Source organism: Pelophylax lessonae (genome assembly GCF_965119305.1).
Source record: "Pelophylax lessonae genome assembly, chromosome: 12".
Lineage (NCBI taxonomy): Eukaryota > Metazoa > Chordata > Amphibia > Anura > Ranidae > Pelophylax > Pelophylax lessonae.
Window position 1 is genome coordinate 130,522,977 of NC_138779.1, and position 20,542 is coordinate 130,543,518.

A 20,542-nucleotide genomic window follows, 5' to 3' on the forward strand; every position below is an offset into this window, starting at 1 on the left:
AATGGGCCATAACTGTCAATTTTAGAGAAGAAAATCCTATGAGAAACAACTATTTATAGGGTCCACATGCTTCAAAAGGCTTGGATTCATGAGGAAATGCAGGTGTATGTGAGATCACATTGGGATACTTCTGAGATCATTCCGCATTTCTTCACTGCACTATGGCCCTCCTTCTAGGGACGTTCACACCGGAATGTGGTGCATTCAAAACACGCTGGGTGTGCGATAGGGTGACCACTTTTCCAAACTGCCATTCAGGGACACCCCCCCCCCCTCCCCCCGACAACACCCCCGCCCAAAAAAAAAAAGATGATTTTTTTATACTTTTTTTTTTTTTACATACATACATACATTTCAGGCCCCTGCCCCCTCCATATACATCGAATGCAGCCCCTCCTCCTCAAAGGTATAAACAATGCAGCCCCTGCTGCCACTTCCCACTCACACACAAGGTAGCCCATCTTCCTCACATATACATAAAATGCAGCCCCCTACTCCCCCCCAGCACATACATACAAGGCAGCCCTTCTGTCTCCTCACACAAGCATACAATGCAGCTTCCTGTTCCCACTTTCCCCTATGAATACACACAGTGCAGTCTCTCTGCCCCCCCCCCCCCTTCCCACATACACACAATGCAGCCCACCCCCCTTTCACACATACATGGAATGCAGCCTCCTGCCACTCACAAATACATAAAATGCAGCCCCCTGTTCACACACAATGAAGCCCCCCTGCCCTCTTTACACATACATAAAATGCAGCCCTTACCCCCCTGAGTCTCTGGTAGGACTAGGAAATCATCCATGCGGGGGAATTGTCACTGAGATTCTGGACTCCGGCTGGCGTCACCGTCCTCGTCACGTGACTAGTAGTCTCACTCGGCCGCCCGCGCACTGCGTGCAGCAAGGCAGGGGAGGAGCGGAGCTACACTCTTCTGCTCACTGCTCTCGTATTGGCTCGAATTGTCGCCCGACGCCCGCCCTCTAACATGGTACAGCCCAGCCATCCTCCCTCTAATCCAGTGGACATGGTACAGTCTTTTCTCACTGACGGCGGCTCACGGCGGGCTCAGATCATTCCGGGACACTGCATTGTCCCGGAATGAGGGTGACCGGGACCCGGGACATACTCTCCAAATGCGGGACTGTCCCGGGCGGACCGGGACACGTGGTCACCCTAGTGTGAGATCTGCTGCAGGTGTCAATGTAATCCCAATAACACCCCAAATGCAAATCACAAATGCAGTGTTTTCCTGCAACAGATTGGATGACAGAAAAGCCTAATTAGAACTGCTCTTAAAAATCCCTTCCCCCTCCTCCTACCTATCCTGCCTAACCTGTATAAAAAATATCTGTGTACTTACCTATTTTCAATATACTCCGGCCTGGTCATGTGATCCTGAAACTCTGAGTAAGGGAGCACTCTACAATGGCTGTGCATTCCGGGACGTCACCTATAGGTTCTCACAGCCCAGCTTGTCGATGCTCCCTCCTCTCCCCTGCAGCAGCCGCTCACTGAAACAGGGGAGCCAGCGCTGCGGGATCATGTGACGAGACCAGAGCAGATTAAAGATAGGTAAGCACACATTTTTTTATACAGGTTAGGCAGGATAGGTAGTAATGGGAGGGGAAGGAACCCGTTTAAGAATAAATATATGGCTTTTCTTCCACTTTATGTTTCTTCAAGCTACTTTTGCATTTCCATTGACTTGTACAGGAATAAAAGCAGTTCTGATTTAAAAAAAAAACAAAACACTCAAAATACAGAAGCCCTAACATTCAAAAAACAAAGGCTGCTTCTCCTCTCTGCATGTCACAGCTGTGAATTATGCGCTGGGTGTGAATTACGCAAATTTTCCTTCCTACGCTCGCTCATGAGAACAGTCTGCCAGCAACAGATGACATCACAATAGCAATTTGTTTCTAATTGGGCCGTTCTGTCTGGTTGCTCACTTCGCTGCTGCTGCTAAGCGCTTAACCATTTTTTATGCAAAACATTTCTAGTCCCATTGAGGATAGCATGGCATGCTGAGACTTGTAGTTCCTCTACGGACAGCGACAGGTTATGCTGGGAGCTGAAGTTCCTTTTCTATGAGCAATGATGCAACATGATGGAATTCAATATAAAATGGTAAAATAGCCAATTAAACAATACAAACACATTTTATTATATAAATGATGAGGATATTGGCCACTGTAGAGATACAATTAGATAGTTTTAATAAAAATGTAAAAACTTTAAATTCCATATTACATACCTAAATTATAATATCCCCTGTGCTGGGTGCAAGGCGTGAGTAATGTTTACCTAGAGCCCATAAATGATGAAGTTACAATGTATTTAGAGCAGGCAATTTACACACAGCTGTCTGCTGTCTTATCTGCCTCCGGTCACAGCCTGCTCCTTCCATCCACCCTCCATACAAAACTGGGCAATTCAATGCAGAAAAGTCAAAGCACCATAAAAAAGCTGAAAGGTAACAAATACAGCATAACAGCAAGGAAGCGTGCAAAGCCAGAAATAAAAGCAATACAATGTGCTGTTAGAATTAAATTAGGAACTACAGACAATGCCTTTTTTATGTAGCACTACTCCCATGGGAGCTGCTGTGTGTGGGTTCCCCTGGGTTACCATTAGCAACAGTAGGACATTCTGACATGTTTCCAAGTGTTTTTACCTCAGACACGGACCAGTCCAGTTTCTTTGGTTTTTATGTTTTATTAGGAACTTGGATAGGAGAAGGGATGAGAGGGATACTCCAATAACTGAACTATGCACAAAAAGGCAGGCACTGTACAAAAAATGCTGACTGACGCTGGTTAGCGCTGTTTGAGCTAGTGACGGTTAGGCCGCTTACTATATTTCACCTTTGACTGTGAAAAAGTCCTTTTAGCTTCCTAAGGTGCTCCATTCCTGAGGTAGCTGACTTTATTAGTAGACTGCACTGCTGAGCAACTTCAGGTCCCTTCCTGGCACCCCTTTACCCTCTAATCTTCAGGGCTTAACAACTTGGCACCCCCTTTACTGTAACACTCTGGGTTAGCTGACTTGTGGATCCCCTTGACCCCTCTTGAGTGGTCCCCTCTCTTAGGCAGACCCCTGGGCAGGTGCTTAGGCCCTCATGACACTGTTTTTCCAGAAGTATTCTGCCCAGCAGCTCCACTTGGTCAGCACACACTGAATCCTTCTGCAACACAGCTCAACCCCCAGTCCCTAGGCCGACTGGCTGGACCACCTTCCTCAGCAACAGGAGGAGAGACAGCCGTCACCCTCCTCCTGGGACCTGGCTTCCCGCCCAAACACCCCCTGTCACATGCCCCCTCCGGATTTATTCCCAATCCCAGGATGCATTGCAGCAATGCCCACCCACTGGGACAGTCATAAATCCTGGTGTGCTATTGGGTAGGTTGCCTCCACAGTCCAACAAGGCCCCTCATTGGATACAGTGGGGAGACTCCCCAGACTCAACAGGTAACACCTGGAAGCACGTTTTTATTGCTGCACATACAAAGAGAGGCCCTAGATCTTCATTTATTCCTATCCAGTGTTAGGAAGCACCGTCTCTTTAATCAAACTGACTTATTTAATTGAGGCAGCTCACATATCCCAGAACACCCCCGAATAGAAACGGGAAGGGGAGGAGGGTCTTGAGGAAAGTCTAATCATACAAGAAGCAGTAAGGGTCAGTTCACACCACATGCAGTGCAGTGCATTTTTATTCTGCATCAAAAACACATGGAAAGTAGGTTATACGGTTGGTTTCCAATGGCATAGTTTACACCAGTGCTTGCAGTTCCAGTGCATTCCAGCTCCAGAAAAAAACATGCAGCATTTTTCCTGCACTGGACTGTACTGGAAAGCTGTTAAAAGCATAAAAAATGCAGCGGAACGCACCTAAACGCACCAAAAACGCATTGGGACACATGTCCTTATTTAAGGTTAAGAAAAAAAGAGGGAGGAAAAACGCACTGGACTGCATCAAAAACGCAATGAAATGCATCTCTAACACGCATGCAGAAAAGCATCTGGAACGCATCCGGACTGCGTTTCTATGGTGTGAAATGGCCCTAAGGCTCCATTCCCATATAGGCATTTCAGATTGTGGGCAGAATTGTCGCGATGTTGCCCGCGATTCCGAACCATTGCAAGTCGCAGGACGTCCGAGCGATTCCTGTAACTTGCAATGGCAGAGCGATTTTGCTGCGATTGTCACCCGTAAAATCGAGCAAACAGAATCGCGGGATGGCTGACACCCAAAAGAAGTTCCTGTACTCATGCCGCGTTTGGGGTTCCATTTCAAGTTGAGGGAATCTCTTGGGCATCCCGCAACTTGCAATGGTTCGTAATCATGGGCAGAATCACGGCAATTCTGCCCACAATCTGAAACACAGGGCTGTGGAGTCGGAGTTGAAGAGTCGGAGTCGGAGGAAATTTTGGGTACCTGGAGTTGGAGTCGGAGTCGGCAAACAATGCACCGACTCTGACTCCTACTCCTACTAAATTTAGAATGGAATTAAAAAAAAGCAAGTTTAAATGTCCCAATTCACAAAAAGTTATAATTAATGACTTAGTATAAAGAAACTTACAATTGAGGAGGCCAAATGTAAAAAGGAAGAACTACAGAAAGTTCTGAAAGGACGTTGTGTCTTCCTTAAAATGGATGCATGCACACGTCACAGAGTCCATTATTTTGCTATTAATGTTAGATTTGTGGATGAAAATAACAAAACAATAACACGGACCCTCGGATTAAAGGACACTCAGGCACATCACACCAGTGATTACCTTCAGAAGTTAGTGGAGGGTGTTCTAGAAGATTTTGAAATTACAAAGGAACAGATTTCATGTGTTGTGACGGATAACGCTTCTAACATGTTGAGCACAATTGAGAAGATAAACACAGATGAAGAAGGTAACAAACAGATATTAGAGTTAGAGAAAGTTTTTAACAACCCCTATTTCCCCCTGGACTAAATATCAAAGCCTTCCATTGGTGGCTTAACAAGGGCCTATTTCGCATTGGACACTTCTTTAACTCCATGGGGCCCCATTTCTTTCCCACACTGTGTCAATTTCCTCAAAATGCCCCTCACTGAGAGATATCGCCACTCCCAGATATCACATTTCCTCCACTCCATATGGGACGATGAACCTGACCCTCCACAAATCACTCTTCATGAAAGCTGGTGCTCGGAAACCAGGGACCCAAGGGGAGGAATTTCCCTCATCTATTCAATACTATCCGACAGCGATGTCAAACTTGCATATGCGCTAGCCTGGGAGGGGGACCTGGAAATGGAGTAGGACCTGGACGACTGGGGTTTTCGCCTTCAACGCTCCTTTACAAGTATACTGAATGTTTCTCTCATCGAAGCTAATGTTAAATTGCTCACCAGATGGTACCTGGTCCCTACCCGCATTGCGGCCATGTTTCCAAACGCCTCTCCACAGTGCTTTAGGGGCTGCGGTTCATCTGGTGACCACTTGCACACTTGGTGGGCCTGCCCCAAGATTAGGCTATTCTGGAATACATTATTCCAGATCATTCGTAAAGTACTTGATCACCCGATCGCTCAGTCCCCACAAATTGCACTTCTCAATGTCAAGGTCCCTAAACTCTCTAAACCTGCTCAGAAACTCCTCCATTTTATGCTCCTGGGAGCTAAACTCACCATAGCCAGAGCATGGGAAACACCCAGGGTGTCCATCAGGGAAACCAAACTTAAGATCTCCTGGATCATGTCACAGGACAAAATCTCTGGTATTATCAATAATAATGTGGTTAAACTTGAGACCATCTGGGAACCCTGGGCTAAATATGTACAGGTTTCTATTTGATCTGGCCGCCAGACCCTCTTTGTTTTTCCTCTTTTCTCTCCTTATTTCAGCTAACCTCTTGAGCCTCCTATGCTCTTATACCCCTTCTACACCCTTCCAGTCTATCCTACCTTACTCCCCCACCCTTCTTTGCAGCCCTACCACTCTTGGGGCTTTCGCTGGAAGGGGAATGTGCTGGACCCATATGTCTCGCCACCCATTGGGGGCATGGTGTCCCCTCATACTTCCCCTCCTGGAGATACCCTCCGCCTTACCTCGTTGTATATTGCCTGTGGTTTATTCTTGGGCTTTTGAAAGAAAAGAGTTAGAGGAAGACAGTTTTGCAAGAATTGAAGAAAATATAGAAACTGAAGAGAATGCTGACATTTTTTTAGACAACTTTGTTGAAGAAGCATTGAAGCTTGCTACTATTCATCATATGCGATGTGCTGTTCATACACTGCAACTTGCCATAAGAGATGGATTAAATGATCGCCATGCAGCTACACTAATTGGCAAATTACGGCAAGTAACTGTTGCAGCCAGGGCCCCAAAAACAGATGCAATTTTGAAAAGACGTGCAGGAAAAGGAGCCATTTTGGACCAAACAACTCGCTGGGGAAGCAGTTATTTAATGGTGAAGCGTTTGCTTGAACTTAGACTTCATAGAAGAAATGGACAATGAAAATCTTGCATTAACTGAAAGCCAGTGGACACAAACAAAAGAGCTGGAGAACCTTCTTTCTCACCCCTTCACTGTCACCAAGAGGTTGCAATGTGATGATCTAACCCCGGGTAAATTCCTCTTGTAATGGAAGAGCCTGTTATATCGCCTGAACAAAAATGGAGGGTTAATAGCTGAGGGCATTGCATCTTCAATGATGAAAAGAGAGAGTCTTTTGCTGAAAAAATAAATCTTGTTAGTTGAAGAAGCCATCCTTGTTTATCCAGAGATCGTTAGTGATGTGGCCAGAACAGTTACTGCAATGCCACACACCCAAGTCAGTGTCGAAAGATTAATACATATTAATACAGAGGAGTCGGAGTCGGAGTCGGAAGTACAAAAAACTGAGGAGTCGGAGTCAGAACATTTATCTACCGTCTCCACAGCCCTGCTGAAACACCTATATGTGAATGGAGCCTTAGAGCACCAATAGTCAGAGCACAAAGTGATGTTTTATTAAATCATTAAAAGAAAGCCAATGCATTTTTTTTTTTGGGGGGGGGGGTCCAACCCTCCCCCTTCGCACAGCAACTTCATACATGCTACAAACACAAGAAAAAAGAAAAAAAAAATAAAAAATATATATATATATATATATATATATATATATATAAAAGTTCATATTAAATGTAAAATATAATGTTTTACAATATGCAATTTAAATTTTAAATTTTGCTATTAATTATAAAAATAGTTAGGGCTGGAATTCCACGTTAATCTCATCAAAAAAGCATTCTCAAAAAGTAATTTAAGCTGGCCAAGCACTGATCAAAATTCAGCCGCTGGCTGACTGAGCAAAGAAAAATGAACGGTGTATGGCCAGCCTTAGGCCCCTTTCACACAGGCTTTCCGATCAGGTCCACCTTCAGGTTCGTCCGTCTGTTTTTCAGGTGGACCTGATCGGACGCTCCCCTCACCCCAATGGAGCAGCGGATGTCAGCTGACACCCGCTCCTATCCGATTCAATCCTGTCTTTAAAATCCAGACGCATGGTGACCCTATTTTCCATCCGTCTGGATGATTGGATAGGATCGGATGAAAACGGACAGGTGGTCCATTTTCATCCGATCTCCCTATAGAGGAGAGCAGGGATCTGACAGGTCTGTCTCTGCACAGAGATCTAACTGGCCTGGCGGCGAAGGGAGGAGGAGGGGGGTTGAACTTCGGAGGAACCTCCCTGTAGCAGGGGCTCAGAGACCTGTTCCCCCCTCCCCCATGAAAGGTGCCAAGTGTGGCACCAGAGGGCAGGAGGAAGCAAATAAGCGTGGCTTCCACTTTTGAGTGGAATTCCGCTTTAATTTACCAGATCCATTGCTCCCCCTGGCAGACGGCACTTCCCTATTCTCCTTGTTGACATCAGGGGCATGCAACTGCTAGAGCATAGGGGAGAACAGGCTGTGGGGGACCAGCTCTGCAACACAAAGAAGCCTATAGCAGTAGAGAATTATTTTCTAGTCGTCTAGATGCCCCGCTGCAAGGGTGGATGTTGAAAGTTGGTGACAGAGTCTCTTTAATATATAATAAATGCAGCATTTGTTCCCCCTTGATATTATTGATCTAATAGAAAAGGGGGTGCAGTTATGGCTAAGAAAAATTCAAACAGATTAGGTACATAGCCAGGTGGCTTCCATACCATGGGCTAAAGGAGTGAAGGACAATAATTAATGTGTCACTATAGCTCACATCCTTGATGTCACACTTGTGACCGGTGAGCTGGATAGCTATTGAGGACACAGCAGGGAGGTGAAACACTCACCTGCTCGCATGTGTCGCTCCCTCGCCAGCTGGATGAGCGAGGTGCTGCTCTCTTACTAGAAACTTACATTCTACAGCAATTTTGGCTGTAGAATAAAAGCAGGTAAGTGTTCTCCTCTCTGCACGTCATAGCTCAGCAGATCCTGTCGCTAGCAACTTCTCACCAGTTCTCCTGTCTGCATGTCATGGCTAAGCAGATCCTGTCCCTAGGAACTTCTCACCAGTTCCACAAGACTGACATTGTACCTTTTTAAGTAGGGCTGGGAAATCAGAGTCCATAGATCAAAAAATGCAAAAAAAAGCTATATTGTATATAATAATCTAAATGCAGGAAATCACTAAGAGATTATAAAGGATAGGTAGTGTCTAATTAACATGAATAATTTATATAAGTTACGTTCAAACCTTGGTGTAGAAATATGCAATTGTAGTTCCTTGCAAAAGACAGGTAGCAAAACAGCAAAATACAAACACTAAGAGAGAGTTTTATGAATATTTGTTAAGAACTGATTAGATGACAGACAAAGGGTCCTTTTTTAACAGAACATGTCCAATGAATGAATTCCCCAATTTAATGTGCATAAAATAAGATTTTTGTAAGATCTTACAGTAAAATCTTTTTCTCCGATGTCACGTCGACAGATGCAGCCTCATCTCCATGAGCTGAGTGGGTTTATGCTCCTCCCATCAGGAATAGTCTAGGCAGTAAAATTTGAATATACACGCCCAGGGGGCTGTCCCTCTAGGCATAATCCCCACTGCACAATCCAGCACGTCAGTTTAGTTTAAAAGCAGTGAAGACAAAAGAACCAACCCCAAACAGAGGGGCAGGTGCTGCGTCTGTCGAAGGACATCAGAGAAAAAGATTTTACGGTAAGATCTTACAAAAATCTTATTTTCTCTATCGTTCATTGACAGACACAGCCTCATCTCCATGAGCTGATTGGGATGTCCAAACGCAGTGTAGGTATGAGGGGTGGGAAAAACGCAACCAGATAGTAACGCCAACTCTAAAAGGCTAAACTTAGCCAACCAGGCAACATGGAGCTCAATCAAACAACAGGAGCTCACCCAGAAAAAAGACCCCAAAGAGAAGTACAAACAAACATTATCTCATGAAACAGCAGCCTGCAAACCCTTGCAACCAAAAGATGCATCTGAAGATGCCAACAAATCCACCTTGTAAAATTTGGTAAAGGTGTGCACAGACGACCAAGTCGCTGCCTTACAAACTTGTACAACAGATGCCTGATGGCGAAAAGTCCAAGAGGCACTCCGGGCTCTAATATAATGCGCCTTCACAGGGAAAGGAGGAAGCGGACCCTTGATTGAATAAGCCTGAACCACTGTCTGCCGGATCCATCTCGAAATGTTCGCAGCAGGCGCAGCCAAACCTTTGTGAGGACCATCCGGAAGGACAAAGAGAGAGTCCGACTTCCTGAAGGACTCAGTAACCATCAGATAAACTCTTATCGCCCGAACCACATCCAGAGTGCAAGACAACTTCTTTGTGATGTTTAGGCTTAGGACATAAGGAAGGCAAGACAATGTCTTCATTCAGGTAAAAATCTGACACCACCTTAGGAAGAAAAGACGGATTAGGTCGGAGGACCACTTTATCCCTGTGGACCACCAAATAAGGCAAACGACAGGACAACGCCACCAACTCAGAGACTCTGATGTGCTGTATTGTGTAGTGGGGGTTTATGCCTAGAGGGACAGCCCCCTGGGCATGTGTATTCAAATTTGACTGCCTAGACTACTCCTGATGGGAGGAGCTTAAGCCCAATCAGCTCATAGAGATGAGGCTGCGTCTGTCGACGGACGATAGATAAATGCATTTTTTTCTGACAAAACGCTGCTGCCAGGAAGAAAGGCGTCTAGCAGAGTGTGCATGAAGCCTTATAGGTAATAGTAATTTTCTACAAGGACTGCTGAAACAAAAAAAACTCACTAGGATAAAGAAATTTTGCAGAAGTATCCTGATAAAATGGCAACATTTGCACTTAAAGTGTTAAGTCTGAAATTTTTTTTAATTAAAATAACAAACATGTTATGCTTACCTGTACTGTGCAGCTGTATTGCACAGAGAGGCCCCGATCCTCCTCCATTTGGAACCCCGGTGGTGATCTCGGCTCCTCCTCTTCTTTGTGTGTCCTGATAGCAAGTCCTTTGCTATGGAGACAGCAGCAAGAGGAGGAGAGGAGAGAATAGATGCAGCCATGCACAGGGTCAATTTCTTCTCCCCCTCTTCCCCTTCACGCGCAATGCATTAAGGTAAAAAACTTTTTTAGGTATAGTATCACTTTAAAAAGAAGATGGTTTAAATGATGTTAAATTGTAGGTTAAACCCTAGGAAGGTGGGACAAGGAAAGAAGATTCCAATAGATCCCAAACATCTTCTGATCACCTTCTAAGAAGCAAAGTAAAAGAAAATAAAGTTAATTTGTACAGGGCCCAGTGATAGGTTCTCTTTAACTACCTCCCACCCGGCCATAGTACATATACGGCCGGGCGGGAGTCTCGTCCTTCTGAATGGACGTTCCGGAACGTCCTTCAGAAGGAGAGAGATCGCGCCGCCGCGGGCACGCGCAGCGGCGCGATCTCGATGTGCCTGTGTCCCTCGGACACAGAGCGACATCATTCGGCAGGAGGGCCCTGTGATTGGCCCTCCTGATCACATGACGGCTGTGTCCAATCACAGCCGTCATGTAATGTAAATAGAGCCGTTGTAACGGCTTCGATCTCTTCTCCTCCTGACAGATCCTGTCAGTGAGGAGAAGATCAGAGGATCGGTGCTGCTGCGGGGGTGATCAGTGAGTATTTCTAATTACTCACTGATCACAGGGGGGGTCTGTGCTGGTAATCAGAACATTGATTACCAGTGCAGCCCTGGGGGGGGGGAGGGGTGCCACTAAGCCACCAGGGATGCCCACCCATGACCACCAGGGATGCCCACTATGGCCACCAGGGATGGCAAGCAGGGCTCAGAGAGCCCCCCAGTGCCCTCCCTATCAGTGTTGCCCACCAATGGCATCTATCAGTGCTGCCCACCAGTGCCATTATTGCCATCTATCAGTGCCGCCCACCAGTGCCCATTATTGCCCACCAGTGCTGCCTATCAGTGCCGATCAGTGCCCCCCATCAGTGCCGATCAGTGCCACCCATCAGTGCCGATCAGTGCCGATCATTGCCGCCCAACAGTGCCACTATCAGTGCCCATCAGTGCCCATCAGTGCCGCCAATCAGTGCCCATCAGTGCTGCCTATCACTGCCCATCAGCGCTGCCTATCAGTGCCCACCAATGCTGCATATCAGTGCTATCTATCAGTGCCACATATCAGTGCCCATCAGTGCTACCTATCAGTGCCCATCAGTGCTGCATATCAGTGCCACCCCATCAGTGCCACCCCATCAGTGCCACCCCATCAGTGTCTCCTCATCAGTGCCTGTCAGTGCGGCATCATCAGTGCTCATCAGTGCAGGAAAAAACATATCTATTTACAAAATTTTATAACCTAAACAAAAAACTTTTTTTTTTTTTCAAACTTTTCAGTCTTTTTTTATTTGTGCACCAAAAAAGAAAAAACCTGACGGTGATCAAATACCACCAAAAGAAAGCTCTATTTGTGGGGAAAAAATGACACAAATTTGGTTTAGGTACAGCGTTGCATGACCGCGCAATTGTCATTCAAATTGCAACAGCGCTAAAAGCTGAAAATTGGTCTGGGAAGGAAGGGGGTTTAAGTGCCCTGTATTGAGGTGGTTAAAGAAGGTCTCCCCCTCAACATTTAGGCAATTTTCCTTGCTTCTCCAGTTGCTGGAATGGTAGCTTTTACAGGGCTATGAAGTCCCTTTGTTACATAACGGATTGGCCCTGTGACTCATAAGTAGGGGTATTCCCTGAAACATCACTGAGTGGAAGACAATTGAAGATAGTACAGGAAGATGGAATTAAAGCCAAGTTGTTTTTGCTCTGAAAGAGGAAAGTAAAGGTTTGCTTTACACTACTCTAGGAAAAGTAGATTCCAAAGCAAATAAGTGACGCATGAGTGTAACTCTAGCCATAGAAGGCCATGTTATGGGCCCAATAAGTACCGGTTCTGGCTACACAATGATTTATGCAGGTAACAATAGGATTTGGCTTTACATTTAAAGAACGTTTCGAAAACTACTATACCAATGCTACGAAAATAGTGTTCTGTATCACAAGAGAAACTGCTTTTGAGATGAAGATTTTAGAGACATGCAATCCCAGATGCCTACAGAATTGGAGTAACCTCAAGAAGACTGGTCTAAAGTGAAAACAAAAAACTTCACGGCAGCCATAAGGGCTCATGCATTAAAAATAGGCGGTTGGGTCACTTTTGTAACACTTCCCAAACGCCTATCAATGCCACACAGAATTGTTACAATAGGGAGCTGATAGAGGTGCTCAAACTGCAGTGTTAGCGTTGCTTCGCGTTACTGCGAGGCAAAAATAACACTGCCTGCAGAGTTTGTCAAGTGTTGACGTTTTGCAACTGTCTCCATTTGCTTCTCCTGAAACACACCACAACCTCACCTGAAAACACACTGTAAACACGCCTATGGCAGAGCTATCCACCATCTTCCCTATATACCCCTAGATGTCTGCACATTTAGAGGTTGGTATTCCCCTTGCAGCACTCGTGGAACTTTATACCACTGCTGTCTTAAAGGTATGTCTGGTTGCTTGGGTCTCTCCAGTTTGACCTTATGGGGCATATAGGGAATGGATGGCTTACTTTTTGTTTCGTCTAGCATTTGACAAATGCTCATTGATGGGGGACTCTTCTAGTCCGTATTTTCACTGTCTTCACTGTGCAGGTAATTATTGGCCAATATATTTTTATGCCTATTATTTATTGCCTTTGCCCTTATGGGATTCCATTATAGCATTACTGCCCCACATTATTCTATACAGGTCCCTGTATATTATTGGAAGAATAGATTGTTAAATCTTCCCCTCTTTGCATTGTCTTGTGGATTCCTGGGCCAGATTCCTGAACACCATCCCCTCTTTCTTTCCAAATAGTGCCTTCCACGCTTGCAGTAACACCCCTAGAGGTTATATACCAGATCGGTCTTTACCCACCTTTTTTGGGGTTTTTTTTTGTGATATTGATCTATGTGAGAGTCTCATCATTATTTGTTAAACCATTTGGTATATGCTTTATTCTATTATACAATATTTTTCTTTTCCAGCAACCAAATCCAACAGGACCCATGAACCCCTGACGAAGCTAACAATGTGAAACGCGTTTGGTAGCTGCATCCCACATTGATACATGTACATGTGGTCAATACTATTTATATCTACATTTGTTTTTGGTGCCTCTGCACGGTGTTATATAGTGTGTTGACGATTATTAGACACCCCACCTTGGGGGTAATCTGGCATAATGTGCTTTTGTATCTATCTACAATATTTTCTACAATATATGGGGGTGCCTCTCTAGGGGCTGTAAAGTTGCATGTGGCTGCTGTTTTCCATTATATATGGCTTTTAGGGGGACCGTACCCCAACTCATTTTAACATTAGGATGTAATAAAAATGGTTATTTTTATACACATTTAAGTTTATTCTGAGAGAAGGATTCAACTCCCCAAAAATATACCATTCTTGACTGTGTTTGCCTTTTTCAAAACACGCTATGGCGTTTACAGTGTGGTTGCAAAGCCTCGAAAATTATAATTTCCCATTTTAGCCTTGTTAAAATAAATAAATAACACACAGGGCATTTGAGAAGTGTTGTCTGGCAAAACATTAAGGCCTGTACAACATTAACATTATAGGTGCGTTAAAGCTCTTTTAGACTGCTTTAAAATTTTAACGCAAGCCCTTATAGTTTGGATTGGCTGGGGTAAAAATGAGGAATATTCTAACAAAGCTAATATTTGAGAGAAAGGAGTAGATGAAATGGAGGGAAAGGAGAGCAAGATAAAGTAAAGTGGAAAAAGGAAACGGATTTGTAAAAGAGAGTGAAACTGGATAATAGTTGACCTGGAGGACTATAAAGTGTGTCAGATAGACAGAGAGATAGAATGAGATAAAGATTGTGTTCCTTGTAGTAACTGTAACACTGCCTTTGTCAAGACCAGATGGCCTATGCTGTAGAAGGCTATAGCGTTATCAGCCACCTCTGAAGACGTCTTTATATACTGTATATGCACTGATACTTATGTGACCCCAGAACTTAAACCTCACATTAGCTGGGTTTATCAAAAAAGCTGTTCACTGGAAATTTGTCAATGATAAATGCCTAAGGTTATTCTTGAACATAACTAGAGCCGAGTGTCAAAACCAGCACCCTTTTTGGCACCTCTTCAAGTGCAGAAAAGAATGCCCTACCCTGGGGCTTCCCTCACGCTAACAATGTCTTACTAAACCTGCCTATAACTACTACCTTTATCATTTCTAATGTAAAGTTAAGCCCTTGTTTAAATACGGACCTTCCCTGGACTATAATCTTCTGCACCAAAGACCAACCTTCCTCATATGTGAGACTTTCAAAGGCAATAAAGAGTATGTAAATAACTCATGGCATGTTGGCATAAAACAGCTACACTTCATATGTCAACCTTCCTGATTCGTGCACCAGAATCTACGGAGATAGAGCAAAGAATAGATGACAGGAAAATAACCTTGGCGATGTCTGAGTTTAACCAAGAAGTCAAGAACACTACTATGAGGACAGCAAATATCTATGTGTCTCCATACAGGAGATTATCCTTCACTTACTGTTCTGACACCTGTCAGACACTTAGGAGAGATATCTCAAATGGGAACATACACTACAATGAAAAGTTGGTGAAATCCAAAAAAGTTTATTCTGATAAGTTCAAATGGAATTTGCATTAAAGTCTAACATACATGTGTCTATAGAATGACAATAGGGTCAGGAAGGGAAGTGACAAGTAAAGGGTGAGTTTAGCCAAAAAAGTCCTGTATACTATGCTGCTGCTGTAGGAAGGGAGTATACTAGCTAGTGCTTGAGGCTGGGTTCACACTAATGCAAATTGGAAGCGAGCTTTGCCACATCCAATTTGCATGACAGGAGAGTGTGTCCGACTCTAAATTAAGCCGGTTCACACATCTCCGCGATGGCTGCGGATTGGATTGCAGAGCGGTCCTGTGCATCTTTGCCTCAATTTCAGGTCCGAATTTAGGTCTGATTCATCCCTGAAACGGAGAACAGGGACGCACTGGACCCCGGCTGTGAGCCTCATCTATATTAGGTGTGAACCCAGCCTGAATGTTTGCCCGTGCCTACTAAAGACAAAAAAATTAATATATATGGCCAGCACCCGCTGTAGCTCATTCTATACTTTATTTGCTTGAGGGAATACAACATAAAATCCTCTAGGTTCAGGCATATCGACCATCAGTGGGTCCTAAAGAAGAAACACATGTGCTGTACTGTACTTATCGACAACCCACAAAACCCAATGTATGGTTCACTGAGTCTTTTTACCAAATAGACTTTTGTCTCCTTTAAACATAGCCATGTATGCTAGCACTAGTTTCATCCCCACATAAGGCCCCAATGCATGAGGCTCTGACTTTTAGGTGTGTGAGGGCACATTTGTACCATCCATCTCCGCTGCTGGTTGGACGGGGCTGGATGGTACACCTAGCGGTACTAAACATTTAGTGAGGTATGTGTCCAAGGACAAATGTTTGGTACAGACTTCTTGCATTCCAAGCATTCGTCCCTGCGTGCATACTGCCCTAAATGCTAGTACCGCTAGATGCGCTTTCGAAAACCTATCCAGCACCAGCAGCTCTACCTCTACCCACACCTAAACACTGAAGCCTCATGCACCAGAGCTAAACAACCAGTGTGCATGGGGCCTAATATGCACATTTTAAAATATGATTAGATACACCGAAAATATTCGAGAAAATTCTATATTTCATGGCTTAGACCGTGTACATGCAAATGCCGAGGCATGTGTTCCATAGCAAACCACATTTTCTAGTAAATTCAACGTATGTGTATTGTAACTTATGCATACCTTCATTGCAAATATGAAATTCTGTGAATGTATGTTTTGCTGACATGACTGGTGAACTGGCATATTCATATGTAGCACCATCCTAGGCAGGTGCTAGAGAAAAAGCGTATCGTTTTGGATCCTTTCTGCTTACCAGAAAAATTTCCAGGTAAATCTATATTGTTTTCTGCCTACCAGAGAGCGGGATCTGCTAGTAAGGTCTGTTCATGGTGCTCAGGTGCAGCTCAGTTTGTCTGAAGTGTTTCACACTGGTCGAATAGGGAGGCATATTGGACAGAGGGAGGAAACCTGACAAATGAGTGCACAGGCATTTAGTACAGCCCTAGTGACTGGCTGTACTGAGAGGAAAGAGCCTTGGTGCATGCTGGAATACTGAATAAATGCCAAGGGCACGTGTTTGGGGTCTTTCAGCTGGAGGACGGGGTCCCGAAGGGAGAGGGTGGCTGCCCCTCCTCTGTAGAAGTTGCAATGCGGCCTCAGGTGGTCGACCATAGGCCCTGAGAGTTAGAGAGGAACTGAACCCAGATGTCCTGCAGAGCTGGCTGGAAGGGAGACACTGGAGAGGATCTGATTCTGCCTACAGTAAGTACAGATCTGTGTCATGGGGCTTGTCCTAAGAGGGCCACCTCTTCAGCTAGAAGAGTCAGTGGACGGGTGTCAGTCAAGGGGATGCTAGAGAGTCTCCTGAAGATAATGTAGTTGCAGCAAAAGTCTGCTACTGCTGGAGAGAGCAAGAAGACTTAACCCCTTCCATACAAGTGGCAGTATGGACTGTGTGACTGCTTCCACAAGTAACCTGGTTATAAGTTGTCCTTATCAACTGTAAATAGTTCAAGTTGGAGTATCCCACTATTTCCTTCTCCTATCCAAGTTCCACAATAAATACAAAAAAACAAAACCCCTGGACTGTTTATTGAGTAAGGAGCCATTGGGAGTAAGGATGAATATGTGAACTGTCCCATGGTGACTGTCTGCAGGTAATCAGAGGAGACCCAAGAAGTCATCACACAGCAAGCCCTACAGTGTTATACTTAAAGCAGAACTAAACCCTCTTATCCTTTTCAGCCAAGGAAGCTGCTATCTTGGCCTCTGCTTTATATGCAACTGGAATTGTGCTGCATGTGTGATCAGTTATGACACCAGCCGATTGATGGTTTGAAAATTTGGTTGAGAGCACAAGCAAATGTGTCAGTTAGTATTCCCGGTATGCCGGAAATGTAACTTTTCTTTTTTTTAATGGGTTAAATTCTCCTTCAACTTCTTGCCAACTGCCCCACGTACATTTACTGGGGCGGCGGCTCCTAAGCACAGAATTATGCACAGGTACATGATTCTGTACTTCCTGGTTTGCGGTGTGTGCACACATACACAGCGGGAATCAATCAGCTGATCATTACCGACAGAGGCAGTGCAAGGCAGATCCCCATTCTGTCAACAGTGAAGACAGAGATCCTGTGTATCTGCTAAGCAGGAACACAGTTCTCTGTCTTCTCACAGTTAAAGCATCCCCCACACAATTAGCAAGTCATTAGTACAGTCACAGTGCATATTTTCTAGCACTGATCACTGCATTGACACTTCAATTTGTCTGCCGCAATGTCACAGTCCCGCTATAAGGCCCCTTTCACACTATCAGACCGATTGGATCCGCTTGTCCGTTTTTCAGGCGTAGGCGATCAGGCCACCTATTGTCTGCTATAGGGAGGCGGATGTTAGACACCCGCCTGGCATCTGATCTGACAAGATCCACTGAAAACAGACAGATGGCGATACATTCGCCATCCGTTCAGCGGGTTGGATCGGATGGAATCGGATGAAAACAGGCCGGCTGTCCATTTTCATCTGATCTCCCCATAAGGGAGAGCAGGACTCTGACAGGTCCATCTCTGCACAGTGAGTGGAGACAGACCTGTCATCCGCCTGCTCAGCGGAGTGATCCCCGCTGAGCAAGCGAAGTCGATAAAAACAGATCCGCCTCAAGTGAAAGGGGCCTAAGCCACTGAACGCCGCCATTACTATTGCAAAAAATAAATAAAAATTCCATAAAAATTATCCCATAGTTTGTAGATGCTATACATTTTTCACAAACCAATCAATATACAAGTATTAGGAATTTTATACCAAAAATATGAAGCAGAATACATATTGGCCAAAATTGATGAAGATATTAGATTTTTTTTTACATTTTCTATTAGATATGTTTTATAGCAAAAACTAAAAAATGTTTTTTTTGTCGGTATTGTTTTGTTTATAGCGCAAAAAATAAAAACCGCAGAGGTGATCAAATACTACCAAAAGAAAGCTCTATTTGTGGGAAAAGAAGGACATCAATTTTATTTGGGTACAGCGTCGCACGACAGCGCAACTATCAGTTAAAGTAACGCAGTGTTGTGTCACAAAAAACTGCCTGGTCTTGAAGGGGGGTAAACCATCTGGAACTGAAGTGGTTATGTAAACGGAGGTTCCCCACTTGGCCTAGTAATTCATACTACGGACTAAATCTATATTTGGATACTGTATTAAAAAGGCACACGCTCACAAACTAACTTCCAATTTATGTAGCAGCTATTTTCTTATTAGTAGCAAAGTGAATGTTCAATGTTTATAGATTCTAAGTGGATTCTTATTGTTATTTAGCACAAAGGTGGAATGAACTTCGCAGCGCTTCTGTAACGGAAAACTGTTCTTAGTGAGCTTTCCACTGGACTCTGCCGGTGAAGTGGCCACCTCAGATTTTCATCTATTTTTAAACTAGCAGTCATTGCAACCTTCTCAGTTGGCTTGTTTGGAGCACTATTTGGAGGTACACAGAACGAGTGTTTGAAAAAAAAAAAAAAGGAACCTTCTCCTATCATACCATAGATGAGTCACAATGCAGTATTTTACAACTTTAGTCAAAGCATGTTGGCTCATAAGGAAAATCTCATGTACATAGGGTTGCCAACTGTCCAGGATTCACCTGGACAGTCTAGGTTTTGAATCATTTGTCCAGGTTTCTGAAACCCAGACACATTATTCAGATAGGTCTGTGGCTCATAGTCTCATAAAAATCTGTTGCCTTCCAGGAGCTGTGGGCGGCTGTCTGGGGGTCATGTACAGCATCATTGGGGGGGGCAGGGTGATGATGTCACCAAGAGCAATTAGGTCACACGCATTGTTCGACACGGCGCACTATGTGTGCTGCATTACTACTATCCCTGGGCCACCCAAAGGTGTCCCAGGTCTTTTATAATACTACGAGTGTTTGCTACGAGAGGATAAAAAATAAAAAACTGGGTGTTCGGGTTAGGCAACTCTACATGTACAGCTCAAAGACCATGCAGGGCAAAGCAACAGGTCTGTACTAATGACCTACCTGTCCGGCAAGAAACTGACCTTTCTTTTACTCCTCCACCAATCTGTTCAGCTGTCAAGAGCAAAGAACATACACTGTACTTCCCAGTGTGGAAGAGCATGTGACTCACTCCATGTGATAGCGCTAGGCTCTTGGTAATTGAACCAATTCTATACATGCTTAGATACCCATGGCCTGAACAAAAGAAATATAACAGAATTCTCTATCGATGCTAAACAGCGTGGATGGACCAATCTACCCTGCTGCCTATTGTATTCTTACAGCCGGCGCGGTTAGCTGATTGAATGCAGGTGCTGTTTGGCTAACAATTTTTCACCCAACTAGTGTAATTTTCCAACTGAAGGAGTTTGGGCGAGTGGTGCCAACAGGGCCACCTACTAATTGAATTTTAACCAGCTCATCAGGAACTGTCTAAATATTAAAGTGTTATTAAACCCAGAACAGTAAAATCAGTCTGTGTATATAGTAAAGCATGCTTGTTATACTCACTGTGGAACCTAAGGGGTAAATCCTGCGCATTGTGTAAAAAGACTGTTTGATCCTGTCTTCCCTGATCCTTCCCTTCTTATATTGTCCCCAATCTATCTACTGATAGAACAGAGCCTTGGAGGCTCAGTTTGGTATGTGTCGCTAGGGAGTTTTTTTTTTTGGGGGGGGGGGGCGGGGAGGGATGGTGTATGTGATCAGCACTGTCCAGAGGGTCAGGGGTCCTGCAGCCTTATAGGACAGTCAGAGGAGACTGAAAACTCGTTCTACAAGCTTTAACCAGTGCTCGGCTGGACACTGATAGAAATCACAAGACTGCTATATACTGCTGATAAGAACAGTTATTTATCAGTTTATATTTA

General features: G+C 44.4%; 1 protein-coding gene across 3 annotated transcripts in view; it reads right to left on the reverse strand.

Annotated features, from left to right (window-relative positions):
• DSCAML1 (DS cell adhesion molecule like 1) overlaps window positions 1-20,542 on the reverse strand; it is a 432,791-nt gene that overhangs the window by 347,984 nt on the left and 64,265 nt on the right. The window lies entirely within an intron of this gene.